The following is a 19,260-nucleotide window of genomic DNA, read 5'->3' on the forward strand; positions in this document are numbered from 1 at the left end:
GAACTAGGACTGCCTACACGTACACACCGAAAACACTAATATGGCAATTGGTTTCTTTTGAAAAAAAAAAAAATAAATAATGAAATAAATAAATATTTGGTTAAAACAAATGTTATGGAATAAAATGGAAAAGCTTTTTATTTCTGGAGGACTATGGAAAATAATACAACTAAATTGTTAACACTATTTATAATAATTTACAATTTTTTATTAAGCGAGAAAATTTAATTCAAATGGGATATTAAATAGTAACTTAAATTACCGAGATTAATATCACAATAATTCTATGTTTAAAGTATGAAGTAAAAATACCTACAATTTAAAATCCTACTTTCTAGATACAATTAAAGGTAAATTATATTTGTCTGGCTGATTAGCATTAGATATAAGATTACATACATATAGTATTAAGTAACAGTTTCTTTAGAATATTGTTATCTAGCTACTCAATTATTATCTCCACTTAACATGTTAAAAATCTGCGATAAACTCCGCTTGGTAGTTATTAACATTCTTCCTTCGAATAGTGCCTCCCCAACTGCTGCTGCCATCCAACCACCCATAATATTTACCTGCAGTCACTAGAAGCTGTCACAACTTTGCCAGTACATAATCTACCCACTTACAAGCCATACAAATTCCCAAAAAAAAGGAGAAAAAAGCAAGCAAAAAGGGCCTGTAGACCAACCGCCCAACAAATTGTCTGATGAAGTGCACTTTGCACCAAAAGAGGAGGACGAGCGATGTTTGCGAACTGCCCGTAAAAGTAGACTACAAAATATGCTTAAATATGCATTATGCTCTTATGGACCAAACTCCAAATACACGAAACGCTTTTCGTGGGCAGTGCTGCCATTAAATCTAGCCTTTTTCAAAGGTCAAGTGAAGAGTTTTTAAACGTTTTCGTTTTTTCGCATCTTTAATGAAGCAATTGGTTCATTTCTCACAACGAACGATTTTTAAGAACAATAATGTACCATTTAGCGATTATAAAACGCGAAGATACTTAACCTTTAAGATCTCTTCCAAAATCTAGATTTAAGTCAAAGCTACAGATGGTATTTTGGTATCACTGAATAGAGCGAGCAGAGGGAATCCAGTGGAAAGAGTGAGCAAAAACGGAGTGGAGTGGAGAAAACTCAACTCAAACTCGACTCGATTGCATGTAATGGCACTTAAGCTTACAAACCGGCTGTCTGTGTGTGTGTGTTTCTGTTTCACAGGCACAGGTGCAAATGTAAATGCATCAAATCTGAATTGGGTGGTGGTCACAGGGGTCACGGGGGGGCGGTTCACATGTATGATATTGGACCCAGAGAAACAGGTTCTGAACTCCTGGACCCCGGACTTACAAGCAGACGAAGCCCTGCGATTTCGTTCTGTTAAAAAGCATTTTCAATTTCCCCAACCCAACACACACGGGCACGCAGTTTTTGCCAACTTCTGGTTCTTTTACTAATATGCCCTGCCATACCATTTCCATTTGCCCCTACCATTTCTCGACTTTGAAAGCATTTTGCATCGGCAAAAATGCAAAACAAAAATTGTGAAAGAAAATTGAAAAGGAAAAAACCGTTGCCAATTGAAGTCCAGCCTGAACTTTCCGGCGTTGTCTTTGTGGCGAATGCACTGGAAAATATAAGCTAAAATACAGGGAGTACTTGGTAAAAGAATGGGATTAAATATTATTTCGAGAAGTAGGAAGTAACTATTATTTTAAGCTGTTTCACTCGCACTTTGTACTTTATAAAGGGTTTAGGATAACATTTTAAAATCTTCCTCAGCTTGTCTCAGTGTAGTTAAGCTCTGAACTCGCCTTTCTTCCACACATTTGAATTTAAATGATATTGATATTGCAACAAAGAACCGATTACTGCTGCTGTATCCCCAGTTATTGCCTTATCCTGTGCCTCTGGACATGACCACGCTATGTGATTAGCAAGGACGTCATGTGGCCTTACGGACTTTCAGTGGTCCAACAGTGAAACAGAAAAATATTCCAACATGTTAATAGTTGGAAAAAAAATTTTTAATTTATTTTGTGGTCTGTGTATTAACTTTAATTATTATAAATATTACTAAGACGCACTCTTATCAGTCATCAACAACTTATTTTGAACTCAACAAAACAAAATTATCTACCTATTTTTTAATGACATCAATAAATTGACAAACTTTGAAATGAGAAAATAATTACATTTTTTAATTTTAGGCAATCCTTGAAATCACTGGGCATCACCTAAATCTTGACATATAATTTAACTTACTACTAACTACTTACTTACTAAGAGTTTTATGACATTTTTTTTTTACTCCCCTAATGTACAAAATATTAAGATCTAATATCTTTTTAAAAGAAACATGGAATATGTATATGGTTAAAATTACAGGTATTTTCATCAGAACAGAGAAAAAGTCATAGAAATTATTATTAAAACAAATTATAAATAGTTATTTCCGGACTCATCGACCATCCTGTTGTGATCAGCACCCCTCGACACCCACTTTTCGTCCTTGTAACCATGGCGGCCTCCGCTCGCTTGGCGTTTGGTGCTTTGTTATTTTAAGGCATCGTTTTGTTGCATGCAATATTTACACTAACAGTTGTGAAAGTTTGCCAACATGTTGAGCATATTGCGTTCTGTACACACCGCCGCACACATCCACAAATACACCTGCCACGGTGGAAAGTGGAGAGGCCGGAACTTTGGGCGTTTTCCATCTAAATGTTTATCCAGGCGCGGGTGTGTTTGTTTTTGGAAGCGGTCGCCGCTGCTGCCCAGCGCAATGCAAATTGCTAGTTTTTTTCGCGGCTGGCATAGGTCGTGCAAATATTTTATTGAGGTATATATCAAATTTATAACTAATTGAATGCTTGAGGTTAGGTCAAGTGGTAATCTTTCTAATTCATCTTGATTTTAACGCTAATATTTGCCTAATGCTGGGTAAAAATAAGTAATGTCATAATATATAGAATGGAGTTGTGTAAAAATCATTGGGAATCATTCAAAGATTTGGCTATCGATCGTTTTAGGAACCTGAAGCACTAACTAGATAGTAGGTTAATTAGGTTCGACACTAGGGTATTGAGTATCAATTGAAATAGCCTCAGCGTTTACTGGACCGGAATGGTCTACAATGTATATCCTATCACTTTGCTGACCTTTCGGGTGACACTTTCACCCTGAAACAAGAGCAATCTCTGGCCGAGACACTCCATTATTCCCAGCGAGTACTTCACGCAGGAAACACATAACCTCAGAAGCAGGGAGCATCCACTAAATCGTTTCGGACACTTTAGCCCTCCGATGGGATGACCCCCAAAAAATCCGCCGGAAGAAGTCGTGCGCTCAGTACGTAATAAGAACGATGGTATGGGGGTGCTGGTCGCAATTCCACGTATCCGATTCTCCAATTCTATTCCATATGTTTGCACAGACAATTCGGACGAGTGAGCCTGGAAATGTGGAGTGAGCGGGGCAGATGTCCTGCGAATTCGATACCCCCGAAACTAAAACTGGGCAGTTCCACTTCCTCATGGAAGTTTTCTCTTCACCCAACCATCTAACACTCTCTACCGAAAGCAACTACTTGTATAGGAAACAAGTGAACGTGATACAAAAAAGTGAGGGAATCGACTTGTAACTACTTTGTAAATAAAATCGTAAAAATAAAAACAAAAACAAAATACTACAAAATTTGTATATATAGTCAGATATTTAATATCTTAAATTCTTAACCGATTTTTAGATTTACTATAATTATTTAATCGGAGGTTAGGTTTTTTAATACTTAATATACCCATGATATATAATATTTTCGAGGGAAATATTGAAAAATATGTATATATTTGTTGGAATATTTAATATAATAAATGTAAGATACCATTCTTGTTAAATGTTATTTCATATTATTCCCCTGTTTATTATACCCTTACTCTCTACTTTTTCTCGGTACAAAAGAAGCGACAAGAACAAGCTCAGAGAGATGGCTGCTATTTTCATTTGGCCAAAACGTGTTTGGAAAATTAAAACTTTCCCGTAGTCGGAGATAGTGGGGGTATTGAAAACGAAAGTGGAGCAACTTTTTTGGTGTCTCGGGTTACGTTGCAGAAATAAACATTTCAGTTTGGGTTCTCTCCGAATGCAATTCCCATTGTTTGCTTATCATAAACAATAAAACTTATTTTGACAAGTTTGAAAAATGAAACCATCCAAAGAAAGAGACACAGAACGCAACTTGAGCTTGTTACTCTTTATTAGTTGGCTTTGTTCGCCGACCATTTCCAATAATATCACGCATACGAGTATCTCTGAACGTGAATGTGTGTTTCTGGGCCGAGAGCATAAAAGTTTCATAATTTGCATGACATGCATGCCGGTGGCGCCATCTGCCGGCGCCGTTTGTCATAATGCTGCTGTCCAAACAACTCCAAAGTGCCGACCGTGATTAATTTTGCATCGTGAAGCGGCGGAACAGCTGGCCCATCGCCAGCAAGACAGAAATATTCCAAAGGCAAAACAAAAACTAATATTTAACTTGCAGCTATTCCAGAAACCCACACAAAACCCAACATTTTTATTAAAAAATCTATTGTTTGTTTGGACTCTCTTTTTGCCATAATGGCCTATAAAATGGATAACTTTATTGTTGCAACCTCTTTTAAATAATATTTAATTTTATATTTTAAATAAATAAATCTTTAAATCTTAATTTTGTATTGCTTTCCTCTGTGAAAACCGCCTCTAATGAATTCGATTAAGGAAAATACATTTAAGAATCAAATATTTCGCACCTCAATAAAAAATACCAGTACACACAGAATGCGGAATAATATTTTCATTATGGGTTTTCTTTATTTTTTTAAAATACATTTTCTCCTTTTGCTTTTCCCATGCTGCCTTTGAGGGCAATTTGTAGAGTCCCCTCGGTATTTTTTCGCCTTCATATTTGCAAAGTGGGAAAGGGAAAATGGGGAAGTTGGCGACTCAACGGCCACTCAGTGAGAGAATTATTCACGCAATGCGCGGCATTTGCACGCTGGTCCTCCGCCTCGTAAATTTTTTAGGCAAATATTGAATGGTTGTCGGCGAGCAAAAAATGAATGAAGGACGAGAGGTTTTTTGGGTGAATGTGTAAGAAAAAATGTGCAATATAAAAAACTATGAATATTTAATATTTCATACAAAATTAAAGTGTGTCTATACCCTAACAGCTAGTAAATTTGATAAGACAATTGTGGGAATCAGAACTAAATATTTGAATTTTTTGTTTAATACCGTATATCTGAAATATAATATTTAATCTTAAAATAATACCCAGAAATTTGATTTCAGTTCCAATAGCGAAATTCAATATCGGCTTGAAAAAAGGGCATTTCATTTGCCTTAATCACCGAATTCGAACCCCTTTTATTTTGTATAAATTCCGTTTATAAAAAATATTGGCTGTGGTTTTTTTCATATCGAAGTGGCAAATATAATTAATAGTGCCAGCTGGCAACGGAACGAACATGTAGTAAATAAAATTGTTCTGCTCTTTAAAGGTCCCAACAATATTGATCCTCCTGCCCTCCAAAACTCTCGTCTGTTCGAACCGTTCATTCATGGCATCTTTTCACGCTCGATAAATGCATTTGTGCATATAAATTGCTTATTTATTGTTTGGCGACAGCAAATTTTACCAATACCCAATGCCCAAAGCCCATCCACCGATCAGAAGGGAGAGCAATTTTTTTTAATTGCCATGGAAAATGGCAGCGAGTGAAAAACTGAAACCTGGGGATGGCTTAGGCTCAGAGTCACGCAGTCACAGGAAATTGTATCTAAATTCAATTTGTGACTACCCCACGCACATGAGAGTGTGTGTGAGCTCTTGGTCCTGCATGCCGGATCCTGGGAGCCGGGAACTGGTGTCCTCAAACCCATGTCTTTTTGGCATTAGCCGGCGAGTGCCGAGAGCATAGAGCCCCACATTAAAAGTACGTGTCAAATTAAATTCTCCTGCTGCAGAAACAATTGAATATCGTGCCGTGTTCCGTCATCAGAGGTTTTTCCAGCCCTCACAGCCCTCAAAATCCGTAACGTTTAGACGGTTAGTGGGCTTGTGTGCCGCCTGCTGCCTGATTTTATTTTAGCCCGAGCTAAATGCCAGAGATTTATGTTTATGGTTGCCGCACGTCAGTTGCTCCTCGTCTCGTGTGTGCGTGGCTGTATTTACTTCTTATGTGGGTGTCTGCGGCAGACTCTCTGGTCTGTCATATTCAATTCATATGAGGGTCTCACTGGAAAATATGGTGCGTAACTCAAGTAAGCTCTAATTATTTTAATGGCTTTCAAATTAATTGTTTGAAAATTAAATTAAATTAATCCAAAGTAAATGGTTTAAGTTTATTTAAAATTTTAATATTTTTTCAATTCATATTAGCTCACAAAATTACTTCAAAAAAAAGTTGATTAACTTAGATAAGCGTTTATTATTCTGATGGCTTTGAAATTAAATTAAATTTAAATTAAAAAATTTATTTATTTTAATGTAATTATTATTACTCTTATTATTATTATTACTTAAATTCCTTTTACCTAAAAATACGGTGCTTAGCTGAGGTAATTCTATTTGTATTTTAATGGCTTTGAAATTGTTGTTTGAAAATAATTTCCAATGTTTAATTTTCTATTTATCGACTGAAGTAAGTTTTTATCTATTTTATCTATCAAAATATACAATCATATATTTTGCTAAAACTTGAATGCCTCTTCGATATACTATCTCCCAAAATCTTCTAACTTTTGTCTCCAATTTAAAGTGCAACCACTCGAGTTGTCGCAGCCCTTGAATGCTTCCAAACATTCCCAAAATCTCAGCCGGTACTCCCTTTAAGCGGTTTCAAGTGGCCCGAAGTGAATGTATTTTTGACAAGTCCTGGCTGAAAAATACGTTTGCCGATTCCCGATTCCGGATTTCTGATGGGGATGATGGGGCTGCTCCTCCACCTCCTCCTGCATCCCCTCGCAGCCTGTCACTCCGTCTGCGGCGAACGTGCCCAACTTTTGTTCGAAAAGTTGTTGATAGATAGTAAACGGGGCCAAGGGTCAGCAGTCGGGAGTCGGGAGTCGTCGGAGCCACACCAGGGGACATGGGTAATTATCGAGACAATGCTCGCGTCCTTCGTCCTTTGTCCCTCCCCCTTCTCAAACTCCTCCAGCTGGGCAGCTCCTTCTGGCTCTGCTGTACGTTGTTTTTTTTCTGCTGTTTGCCCCGGCCAGGAAGTGCAGTAAATTGTGCGACACAAAAATAGTACCTCCAGCACAGGACAATGGCGTCGCAAAATGCGCCATGCAGTGCAGCCCGGGGATAATGGGATGGGAGGTGGGTGGGTGGCCAAGAAAGGAGACCAGAGCCCAGGGACCAGGGACCAGAGGACATTCAATATGGGGTGTACTGTGCACAACAGACGCTTGTCAACAGCAGACGTGACTAGACGACAACAACATCGGCGACAAGAACAACAGGAACGGCAAGACAAAACCCACATATAAGGACATGGGATACGATGGGTTGGGTGGCGATGGCTAGTGGGGTTAAGCTGGGGCAATTGCGCTATAAAGTGCTCTAAGCCAGCTGATTCGACTCGTCAAGAGCCCCTTCATAAGATAAATGATGGAAAAAGAGGAGAGGTTCCCTAAATAAATTCCGCTATTTAATTTTCCATAATAATATCAAGAATTCTTTCTAACAATTTTATTTTCAAGTAATAGCTACCTTATTTCATACCAATAAAAAGCCGATAAGATTTATGTCAAATTTATGATTCGAACGTATCAACATGATATTTTATCATACCAAAATACCAAATGTAGTATTATTTGGAAAATTTAAACTTAATCTTTCTTCATATCAAAATTATTTTAATAACTTGATCTTAAAAAAATATAAAATTGATAAATTGTCAATTTTGTTCTTGTGTAACGCCCTAAACTAAAATTCTTAAAGCAGTTGACTTTCTGTGACTCTTGACTTCTCACTTTAGATTTTCTATTGAGTCCTGAATTTTTAGAGGTGGAGAATGACTTTCCAGTGTAAGTCGAAGACAAATGCTGAGAATGACAGAAAGTATGTAATTAGTTTGAATGGGGGGATGAAAGGATTATACAAATGAACCGGGGGCGGCTTATTCTATGGCGTTGGGTTACAAGAGACCTTAAAATCATTAATACATCCTTCATACGTTACTCAAATGTCAAATTAGTTTCGATAAGCCTCAAATTAAGTTATTTTCAAGTTACAGGCCAAAGGAAGTAATTGAATCCATTAAAGTTCGTTAATGCAGCAATCACGAATCGTTGCAGGAGAAATGGTTATCAATAAATTTCGGATAATAAAATTACTGAAGCATGAATAATGCATTCGGGGCATTTAAGGCCAAGTTGGCGAAGGTTTGTTGTTGTTTCAGGGGAGTGGAAAGGAGCGATTTTCCGGCTTTTATATTAGCGCGTTGATGCAGAAGATGAATAAAGACAAATAGTGGCTTTGTCCAAGTTCTTCGCGATTTTTATTAGACTTTTATTAAAGCTGAAAGATTAAAATATGAAATTCTAAAAACCTAGTAATATTTACTTTTAAATTTCCCTTATTAAAAATACTCTATAAAAATCCTCAAGAGTCGATGAAGCCAATTACCCAAGTTAGTTGCATATTTCCATGTGCAGTAAAGATTCTATTGACTGTTCGGCTACTTTGTCAAATTTTTAAGGCACAATCTTTGGCATATGAATTCGAATCTCGGGATGGAAAAAAACGATGGCCCATGAAAGAGGCTTAAAAAAATGCCTGACTTGGCCACGTCCCCTCAAGGGGGTTTATACTGTATGTACTTTGTACTTACATACATACATATATGTTTAATGTTGTTTGCGTAGGAAAGTCAATTTAAGCTTGTTTGTGTACTGGCATTTCTCTGTTGTCCCCATATCAAAATCGTAAGCCGATTATAAAGGCAATTTCTATATCATATTCAAGTACCTTATGAGTGTGTGTGTGTTTTTCATGTTAATTTTGTGTGTGCTGTGCCTTTCACATATGAACTCTGGCTTCTGTCAATTTTTGTATTTTTATTATTTCAGAATTTTGGCCAAGCTGCCGATATACTGAAGGCAAAGCTCTAATTTCCATGCTCTTGAGTTGCCTTGTTAACATGCTAAATGATTTTTAATGCCAATTTATGAAGCATTGCGTAGAAATGGTAAAGTAACTTCACCTGAAATAGATATTCAATGCAAATTAGAGTGGCTCTCTTATCGTAGAAATACAGAAAAAATTGCCTTTATATTTTTGAACGATGTAAACTCTCTAAAGTAGTCAGAATTAAATATTTTAATTTATATTTTTTGTTTTTTATTTAGCTTTTAGTTAACTAAAGGAAAAGAAAGAGATCTTCTAGACATAAAGTTGCCTTCTCAGAAGCTTAGAAGTCTTACTTAAATATCTGAACAATGTATGCACAGCACAATGTATTCATAATTATAAAGATCCCCAAAATGAGACAAATAGCTCGCTTTGAGTGGAGGACTGCTCCAGAATTTGCGCCGTTAGCCATGTCAATGGCGCCACAAAATATGCAGCTTGGACTGATAAGCGGCGAAAATTCCAAAAGGACGAGAGACTCCAGGACTACTACTACTACCACTACTACTACTGGCAAAGGATGAGGAGGAGGACGAGCACCATTTATAACAAAGCGGGCTGACAGAAAGTGTGCTGGGGAAAGAAGAGGAGCCTTCTTCTCCTGCTGCTATTGTGATGCAAGAATTAATGCACCAGACGTGTCGCAGCAGGGGAAGCTGAGGAAGAAGAGGCTGAATTGGAGCTCCTGTCACACACAAAGGACACTGGCTGACTGGCGGAGTGGAGGAGTGGGTCCCGTGTCCCCCCACTCACACAAAACAAACGATGTGGTTGCAAATTAGTAGTAAACCACCAACTACATCAAGCGTGAGAGATCCAGGGCTGCAGGATCCCGGGGGCTTCTCCAGGATCCCAGGAGGGAAGTGCCAGTGGAATAAGTCAGCCAGCCAGTCGGGCGGGGAAAACTGTGTGCAGCTGGGAATATCAGTACACACAAAAAAAAAACTTGGTAAAATCAACTGTAATAATTGTCAAACAGGCCCCAACCAGCAAAATTGTCAATTCTACTAAGTAAATAGTCATTTCGCAACAACAAAATACACACAATTAGCAAAGACACAAACCCAAAGCAAAAACAAAATACACGTAACTATTTTAATAGTTACATAACTATCTTTGTTGGTCAATTTTACCAAGCAAATTTTTTTGTGTGTACCACCCACGCAACCGATGAAAGCACGCACACTTCCCGGATCGAAACGATGGTAGGAGAAGGACCAGGACCAGGATTCTAGGATGCTAGGATGCCAGGACATCGGGGAAGAGGGCTCCACACACAAATAGAATTATTCCGTGCGTCCTGCAAACGGATGCATGACAGACAGGAGACGAGGAGCGACTCCAGCAGCTAACTTCAAGAAGTAAGCCGTAAATATCACAGCACTGTTGCAAAGTCTCACCTTATACACCCTTTTTGTTTAATTTTTTATATATAATTAATATATAATATAATATAATATATAATTAAATTGTTTAATATTATATATTTATGTACAATTGTTGGTAAAAACAATATGTAATTATCCTGAATGAAGCGCACCTACTATGTATATTACTTTTAAATCTAATTAAATTTGTTGACTTTCGGTTATGAAGTAAAGGTTCTTATTATAGAATACTATATTTAATAGAAATATTGCACCTTAATTTGATTTAAATATTACTTATACATTTTCAATGGGACTATATACCTTTGAAGACTGAAATAGGCCGTCAAGGGCAGATTATACAATTAAATTTAAGAATTACTATTAATAAAACCCAGAGTATCCCGGATAGTTGCAGCCCTCCCAACTTATCCGCTCGTAAAGTTAGGTGCTTGGGCGCTCGAATTCTTGGTGTTGCTGCCTTCAGTAGGCAGTAGTTGTTGCTGGGCAGGATAACGTGTGACAAGGCCGCAGGATCCTTGGCGAGTGGGAGTGTGACAGGGATGGGAGAACAGGAGTGTGCAGAGCAGGAAGTACCGGATGTCACCGGATGTGGACCTAGCCGTTTGTGTGTGTGTGTGTGTGTGAGTTCCATGTCGTGTGACTTTGGTCATGGTTATGACTCCTGACTCCTTCTCAGGTGTGCGCCTATTATATCCCATTCCCACACCCTTTCTACATTTCCACATCGGACACGGATTGTCCCTTTGTTCAGCCGCGCTGTCAGTTGGATGCCAACAGGATGTGTGGAACTGTAATAATTTGTAAACTTGGGGATCAGTTGGGTTATTTAACAGCTGATAATTACTTGAGCTTAAGATAGTCTGCTTATAATTAAGATATTTTTATGATATGTCATTTGAACTTAAAATCAATAGAATAATGCGTTTATATTAGCAATTTATATTTTTTCTAATTTTCTTAATAAAATAATTTTAAAATATTATGTACATATTTTTCCTTGCGGGAGATCGCTTAGAAATCTTTTTTATCATGTTTTTATTCCATATTTAGAGCTTGAATTCTTATAACCTCTATATAGCATACAGTTTAAAAGCTATCAGCACGACTCAAAACAATAATTAATTAATTATAGGAAATGAAATGCCGCAAAGTTTCTCACCTAGAGAGCGAATTTCCAAAATTCCAATTTCCCACGCCCCGCAAAAATTTTGGGCAAATTGCCAAGTGCCACCTGTGTGTGTGTGTGTGTGTGTGTATACCATCTCTCTGTTCCACAGCCATTCTCTATTATTTTGTCAAATGTATATTTATTACCGGAAATGTAAAACAACATTGTTGGGAGTGGAATGGAAAGGGGAGGAGGATGGTTTTTCCGATGGAGACACGTGAATTGCGACCGAAATGACAACGGTGGCAACAGATGCCAAATGAGTTGGGTTGGTGGCTCAATCGGCAGGTGAATCGGCAGCCACCACCCACCACCGGTAGGTGGCGCTGCTGCTGCTCTGCAGTGGACAATTTTAATGGGAAATGAATTTAATTGATTTTCGCGTGGCATTTTGTTATTACAACCTAAATGAGATTTCCGTCTCTGAACAAATAATTGTGCTTGTGTTCAATGAGTTTCAAATATTAAAAAATTGATGTGCTTAAATTGGATTGGGTGAGAAAAAAAGCACACACCTTTGTTTTGATTGAAAAGAAAAATGTTGAACTTAAAGCAACAAAAATACTGTGCAGGTGCAGATACTTATTTTTAAAAACTTTATGATGAATAGGATACTTTAATATTTTATATTTGCTTTTACTATTTGATTTGAATTAATTATTATATTTTATTGTAATTTACCTTTTTTTATTTAAATATATTTTTTTTTCTTTTGGGAGTGAAAGTGGGCTTTAAGGACCATCTCCCCAAACCAGAAATTCAACGGCAATTTCAGAATGGGCGTGGTGTGGAAAAGCAGCCATCTACATTTCCGTGTTTCGCTTATTTGTTCAAACAGATGTTGCAGTTATAACCAGTTGCCGTTGTTGTTGGCCCCGTTATTTGTTTCAATGTGGTCGCCATTGGTTTGGGTTTAGTTTTTGTTGCGAAATGTTTATTTCGGCAAAAGGTTCTGGTGGCATAGATTGGTGTCCAATTTGGTCCAAGACTGTTCCACGTTAAATTGACGGGGCGTGGATCCCTAACCGCAGAAAATATTTAAAAATTTACGTATGTATATTTAGATAAAAAAACTTTTGCACAATTTAAATGGGCATTATTAAATTTAAGCTATGAAATTAAATATTTTGTTATGTGAGAAAAAAGAGGTATCCTTAATCAAAAAATTAGTCAACATTTTTTCTAAAATATTTATTAATTCCGCGGAGGAAAATATTGTTGAAAGTGTAGATTTTTAGGTTTAAAATTTTTGTTATAATTTGTACGGAAAAACAGGGACTAGGCGAGTTCAGATTTCGGGTAAAAGATTCACCTTTTAAATGCAAATAAATGAACATATGCAAAACTCTACACCGAGAAAAAAAACCGTTCTCATCGATGTTGATTTTAGTATTTTCGATCACAAAACCTAGCCGAGATCGAAAATACTAAAATCAACATCGATGTCATCTCGGTTTTGAGAATGGTTTTTGAGTATGTGTGCTATCGATATCGAGATGACGTCTTCTCGGTTTCAACATCGAATCGATGTCGATTTTAAGATACAAATTGAATAAGAAGAAGAAAAAAAAATAATTGAGGAATCGGGAATTTTGCCTCTTGCACCCCCTCCTGTCCCCGTCGGTGTTGTTGTTGGTTCCCCCCGTTTCTCAACTTATTTTTCTTTCCTTTATTTAATTACATGGATGACGTCACACTATACTATGTTCGTATATAAGAACACATTTAGTTTCAAATTTTAACTGAAACAATAACTGAAATTATTATATAATTAACAAATGATAAATATAAAATTCAAATAACTTACTATCTTGGGAAAAACACCTTTGGTCGGTCGTGGGAATCGAACCCGTTGCCTCACAGTTTGCAGTCAAACACTCTACCAGCTGCGCCATGGAAGCATCACATGAGGCGCTGTACAAAGTTTAATCACATTTTGTTCTCTTGGGTTCTTGGTTTTTACTCTTATTAAGCCATTTATGTGTGTTAGATTAACAAAATCCTAATTTGTATTAAATATAAATATTAATGAGTAAAAAAAAAAAAACGCGAAGAATTTCCGCCTTGACGCGGGACTGAACACACACTTCCGACTATACGCTTACAAAACATATAATCCGCACGCTTTAGTCCCCTAGGCTACCGATATCATGAAGCATGACTGCCCGATAGCTACAAGAGAGGAATTCGGCCTCTCCGCCCTTTTCCTCTCATTTTTTCGATGTCTTTTCCTCACGTCCCTCTTCCACAACATAAAAACTGAGATTGACTTTGACTGGGAATACTAGAATCAACACTGCTTTCATCTTGATATCAAGAAGAAAAAAGTGAGAATACGAATACTAAAATCAAGATCGGTCGATGTTGATTTTTTTCGTTCTCAATTTTTCTGGGTGTATGTAATTAAAATCTAACAATTTGGAATAAATGAACAGCAAACCACGGGAACCTCGCCACTGCCAGAAGTGGTTTATGCAGCGTCAAATGGGCTGGTATCAGTGTTAAATTTCGACGGCCACCGCAGCCTATTTATAAACATTTACCCCAATTTAACGCACATCCTACGAGGCGAGGGATACAGATGGATATACTATATACGAATAAGTGTGTGCGGAACGGGAAGGCTATTGGCATTTTGGCCAGGGGCTGCACATCCGGTTGTGGTGCACCACAAACGCTGCGGCTGCTCGCTAGGCACGCGAGTTTCGGCCACGCCCCTGGCTTAACCACTGGATTGTCTTTGTTGCCGGTCGGGATCACCATCACCGACACCGAATATGAAAAGGACAAAAATGTCAATGACCACGGGCAATCACATTTATCAGACCATCAAAACCTTCTTTTTTACCGGCACTCCGGCTTCCCGTTGTTTGTTTCGAAATTAAAAGTCGGTTAATCCCGTCGAAAAAAGCGTTTATGCGTCACTTAAATCAGTTCGGCGTGCTTAAAAAGTTAATACAAAGAAATATTTACGTCAGACAGTGAAGGTCGTAAATATACTCCCACCCAAGCGATTTATTCTCTTCAATCTCGCTGTTCATGTAACTTTTTTAATTGGGTGTATGTTAAGCTGGGAAAATGGCAATGAATGGGTTAAAAATAAATATGCCAAAAATTGCTTACAAAATAAATCGAAAATTCTACTCGTTTGACGATGTTCCAAATTTTTAATACGGATATAATTCAAATAGCTTTACATTATCTATTTATTTTACTAAAATCAGTAACTCAAATGATATTTATTAGTTTACCAGTGAACATCCTTTTTATCCCAACAATTTTTTTTATCTCACTGTAGTTTAATACTTAAAAGTTTTTAAATGACAAGGATTATAATTATTCTATTCTTATTTAAACAAAATTCCAACTGTCACACGTGACGTATGAGTAATTTTTAGAAAACTTAAGGACTACTTAACTACAAATACATTCTCCTGGCTTATAAATTTAATTGTTCTTTACCAAAATGTACCACGTTTAAGTGTGAGAGTAAGATTATATTTTTTGGGCCACCCTAAAGTTCACTTAAACCATTTTGTTACGAATATTACGTTTTCCACAGTTTTATCAGGCTCTCTGGTGGCTACAAAAAGACAATCGGCGCATTAAAAGCAACCAAATACATTGCACAATGAAAACAACAGCAGAAGAGCCTGCAAGTTTTGTGTGCTCTGAGTACTATGAAAATTCAATTACTTTATTTTGCCTGTATCCTCATCCGATTTTCGCCACTCGCCCATATGTTTGTTCGCCATCTACCGGCCACAAAACAAACACACGCCCACCCACTTCTGCCTCACCACACATACGAACGCACACACAAACGCGCTCCACCTGTCAGTTACTCTAAACACCAAACATTTTCCAACCTTTTTTTCTTCTGCACGCCCGCGAAATTACATAGAATTTTCACCCGCTGCCAAAAGAAATGGCAAAGAGAGCATTTGAAAGAGGGAGAAACAGAAAACAAAAAACAAAATTTAGGGGAAAGAATACCCTTCCCTGGCCCATTTCGCAACTTGTGCCCATTGCACACATTTGCGGCTCTTCGCATGAGCGCGCAACTTTACTTGCCAAAAACTCCCAAGAACACACCGAATTTTTTGTTAGTCTCCTTTTTTTCCAGGGGTTTGCTCTTCCTTGGTCCATTTCTATGCTGGCTTGCTTTTAGCTGGAAATCTTCTTTTTTTGTGGACCAGGTTATCTGCGAGCTGGAGTGCGAATGAGTGGGCCAAAACAGATGTTGGAGATGGGAGCGTGAGAAAAGGTATATGAAGTGTCTAAGAACCAATAACAATCGACTTATCGTAGGCTCGAAATAAGTTTTTCTTAATTATTAACAAAGAATAGAGGATGCATTTCTTCGATATTATAAACGGGAAAAACACATTTTTATGGTTCATCTTATATAAGTATTTAATCTGATTTAATTAAGTGACCTTAATTTAATAAATTAGTTTTAAGGAATTTACCCAGCATTGCAGAACTTAAAAATTTATACACATTAAAACTAAATAAAATCACTAAGGATTACAATGCCATCCCTAATTGAGGATTAGTTTTGGGTCCTGTATCTCCTTTTTTGCTGCATGGCTGCGGGTTTTTCGGCAAGACAAATGCATTTGTGAGCATAGGCAAGAAACACGGTCTCTCTGTATGTGCTTTTTAGCTTTTAGTTAAATAGAACTCTATTCGAAGTCTGCGAGTTTACTTTTGGATCGCAGTTTGCCCAAGTTCCTGGCACTCGGACTGATTGGCAACATGTCAGTAGTCGCTGAGGCTTCGGTGGCAAAGATAGATATTGGAAAATCGCTTCGACTTGGTGGAGAATTGGCTTAACTAATTGCATTTGAACGGGGCAAACTTGAAGTTTTCGATTTCACTCGAGGATTGACACATCTTCATGACGCACTCATTGTAGAAGTCATGTACTGGGCACTTGGCCTTTTCTGTTTACTGTTGTTGGTCGAAGGAAACAATGAAAATAAAAGTGAGTGAAGAAAAAGCCTTGTCGCTAAATGAAGAATTATGATAGAACTACAGTTTTAAAAAATCTGGCATGTATGCCTTATATATAAATAAGTCATTAATTACGTCTACCAATAGTGAATAATTACAAATATCAAACTGGGCTAAAATTGCATGAGTATAAGCAAGTGTTGGGAAAGTCATAGTTCAAAAAATTTTAATATATCTTTTTTTATTTTAATTTTTATAATTACTTTCTTTTAGTGAAGTGCAGGAAACGTTACAGCATTGATTGCCAACTAAAGAAACTAAAATGGTTTTACAATCCTCAAGTTGCTACGTGTTTGCAGAGACTCACTTGCCGATACGGTTTTGATTATCGAACTGAATGCGAACGCCATTGTCTTAACCCAAAGAAAATAGGAGCATCAGAACCATCTAAGACGCTTGAGCAAATAATGAAAATATTGGAGCAGCTTAACAAAAAACATACGGCTAAGACGTTTAAGCCAACGAAACCTCCAAGGACTACAACACCGAAAATAAAAGCTACACCAGTTACAACACCGTCTGCTTCAGCACCTCCAATTACAACGCCTTCTGCTACAGCACCACCAGTTACAACACCAACAATTACAACTCAAAGTGTTACTGTTACGGATGACTATCTGTTCGCTACTGTGACTCCAAAGGAACTTACTATAGAGGATCCTACAAAGAAGAACGAGGTTGATAACAAACCTAAGAACCCGCCAGGCAATATAAATGAACCAGTAAAATTTTGGGGTCAACCCGCAAAATCCTCGGACTAAAATTCTGTAAAATATTAAAGGGAACATTTGTAAAAAACATTTTTTTAATGAAATTCAGCTTTTTATTGAGAATTATTACCGGCATTTTTGTTTTAAAAAATAGTTTATGTGAAATAACTCTTTCAATTCTTGAATTTTGAGATAGACAGAGATCGAAAGGATAATAGGAAAAAAGATTTCATATTAAATTTTAAAATTCTAAACATTTGTAATGTATAGCCTTTCAGTTATTCTCTGTTTCTGTTTTTTGCGCAAAAAGTTCCCTTTGCATATATTGCAAAAGAATCTACAAAATAAGTTCTTTTCTTATTGTGAAGAGCCACAAAACTTAATTATGAAGCATTTATAGCGTGAAATAAACCTCCTGTTGCCTCTCAGGATAATTACGGAACACGAAACAACAACATTAAAGGGAAGAGGGACAAAACAACAAAAAAAAATGTCACCCAACAACAACAAATAACCGCAACTACTTAGCAACATTATACACTTCCGTGCCAGCATCAGGATCTGAAAAACCCACCCAAAACGTAATTATTGTTGCGGTAAATGCCAAACCCCCATTGCCACGCCCCCACACCCCGCCCTCGACCTGCTCGACCACAGACCAGGCTTTTTAATTTCTTTATACAAAAAAAAAATAAGTAAGCGAAAAGCGGCCACTTTTCGACTCAAAAATACCCTATATGGTTATCCTTTTAAAATTTGAATCAAATTATGATGGCTAAAAACGTATGCTTTAAAGATTGGTATATTAAAAAAAAACATTCCATTGGATGTTCATATTTTAATTGTCTAAAAATAATATAAATAATTATTTATGGATTTGCATTTAAGATACTAACTAAAAAACGGCGTAAAGCATTTACTGATAACTTTAAAATATGAATAAATTTATTATTAGTTATTAAAATAATGAAATCCCAAATTCGATAAATTTTAAAAAAGTTTTAAAGCTTAAAGCTTTAAACAAAAAGCTAATAAAATTACAATTTCAGGTAATCTTAAATATATCAACTTTTTAATAAAATCAAAAACCAAAAGTTTTCGATTTTGTAAATCCCATATACCCCCAGAGTAAGCAGTACAAAAAGAGAGTCGGAAAGACAAACGGACTGAGTGGGTGCTACAGAGTGGGTGCGAAAGAGAGGTGTGTATGTCAGCGTGCCGCGAAAATTAATCCATTTGCTGTGACAATGACTTTTATGCGGTTTCCAGCAACGCGACGGTGGCCGCCGCCATCCGGAATCGCCATCGCCGGCCAGGAAGCCACTACGCCCAGTTGGCCAGTCGGCAAAGTCAAGCCGCAGGCCGAATGCGGGCACAGGGTGAAAACTTGGTGGCAAAGTGGGAAATAGGCAAAGGAAAAGCCTGGAAAAAAATCAGCTCGGGTGCTCCACAATGCTGCGCGACATGTAAATATTTGGCGACATTTATAAAAAATGTTTTCGGACAGCCCCGAGCTCTCTTCTTCTCGACCGAGCGCGAAGCCTTATCAAAGCAATTATCTCTAAGATGCCTCGTCGTCGACCTGCCCCGCCCCATGCACTCCTACTAACAGCTATATTGCACAGTGGGGCAAACAAGTTTGAATTTTAAATTAAAAATTCATATTTTGATTTAAAGTAAATTTTTAAAAGGTACTTTGCTTTCCTACAAATGGTTTTTGTTTTCTAAAATGTAATATTTAAGTATTAAATCTCAATATAAATATTTTACAAGAATAAAAAAATCTCTT

At 37.2% G+C, this 19,260-nt stretch overlaps 1 long non-coding RNA gene across 3 annotated transcripts; it reads left to right on the plus strand.

Moving 5' to 3' along the window:
* Positions 1-5,647: 5,647 nt before the first annotated feature.
* LOC138912182 (uncharacterized) lies at positions 5,648-11,533 on the plus strand. 3 transcript variants are annotated; one of them, XR_011417723.1, is made up of 3 exons: positions 5,648-6,308; positions 9,402-11,192; positions 11,251-11,532. It is a non-coding gene; the product is annotated as an uncharacterized lncRNA (long non-coding RNA). The 3 variants fall into 3 exon arrangements; XR_011417722.1 differs by adding an exon at positions 9,123-9,241 and having other exon boundaries at positions 5,649-6,308; positions 9,402-11,533; XR_011417724.1 differs by having other exon boundaries at positions 5,657-5,980; positions 6,047-6,308; positions 9,402-11,531.
* The last annotated feature ends 7,727 nt before the right edge of the window (positions 11,534-19,260 follow it).

This window comes from Drosophila takahashii, chromosome 2L (assembly GCF_030179915.1).
Source record: "Drosophila takahashii strain IR98-3 E-12201 chromosome 2L, DtakHiC1v2, whole genome shotgun sequence".
In the NCBI taxonomy this organism is placed as follows: domain Eukaryota; kingdom Metazoa; phylum Arthropoda; class Insecta; order Diptera; family Drosophilidae; genus Drosophila; species Drosophila takahashii.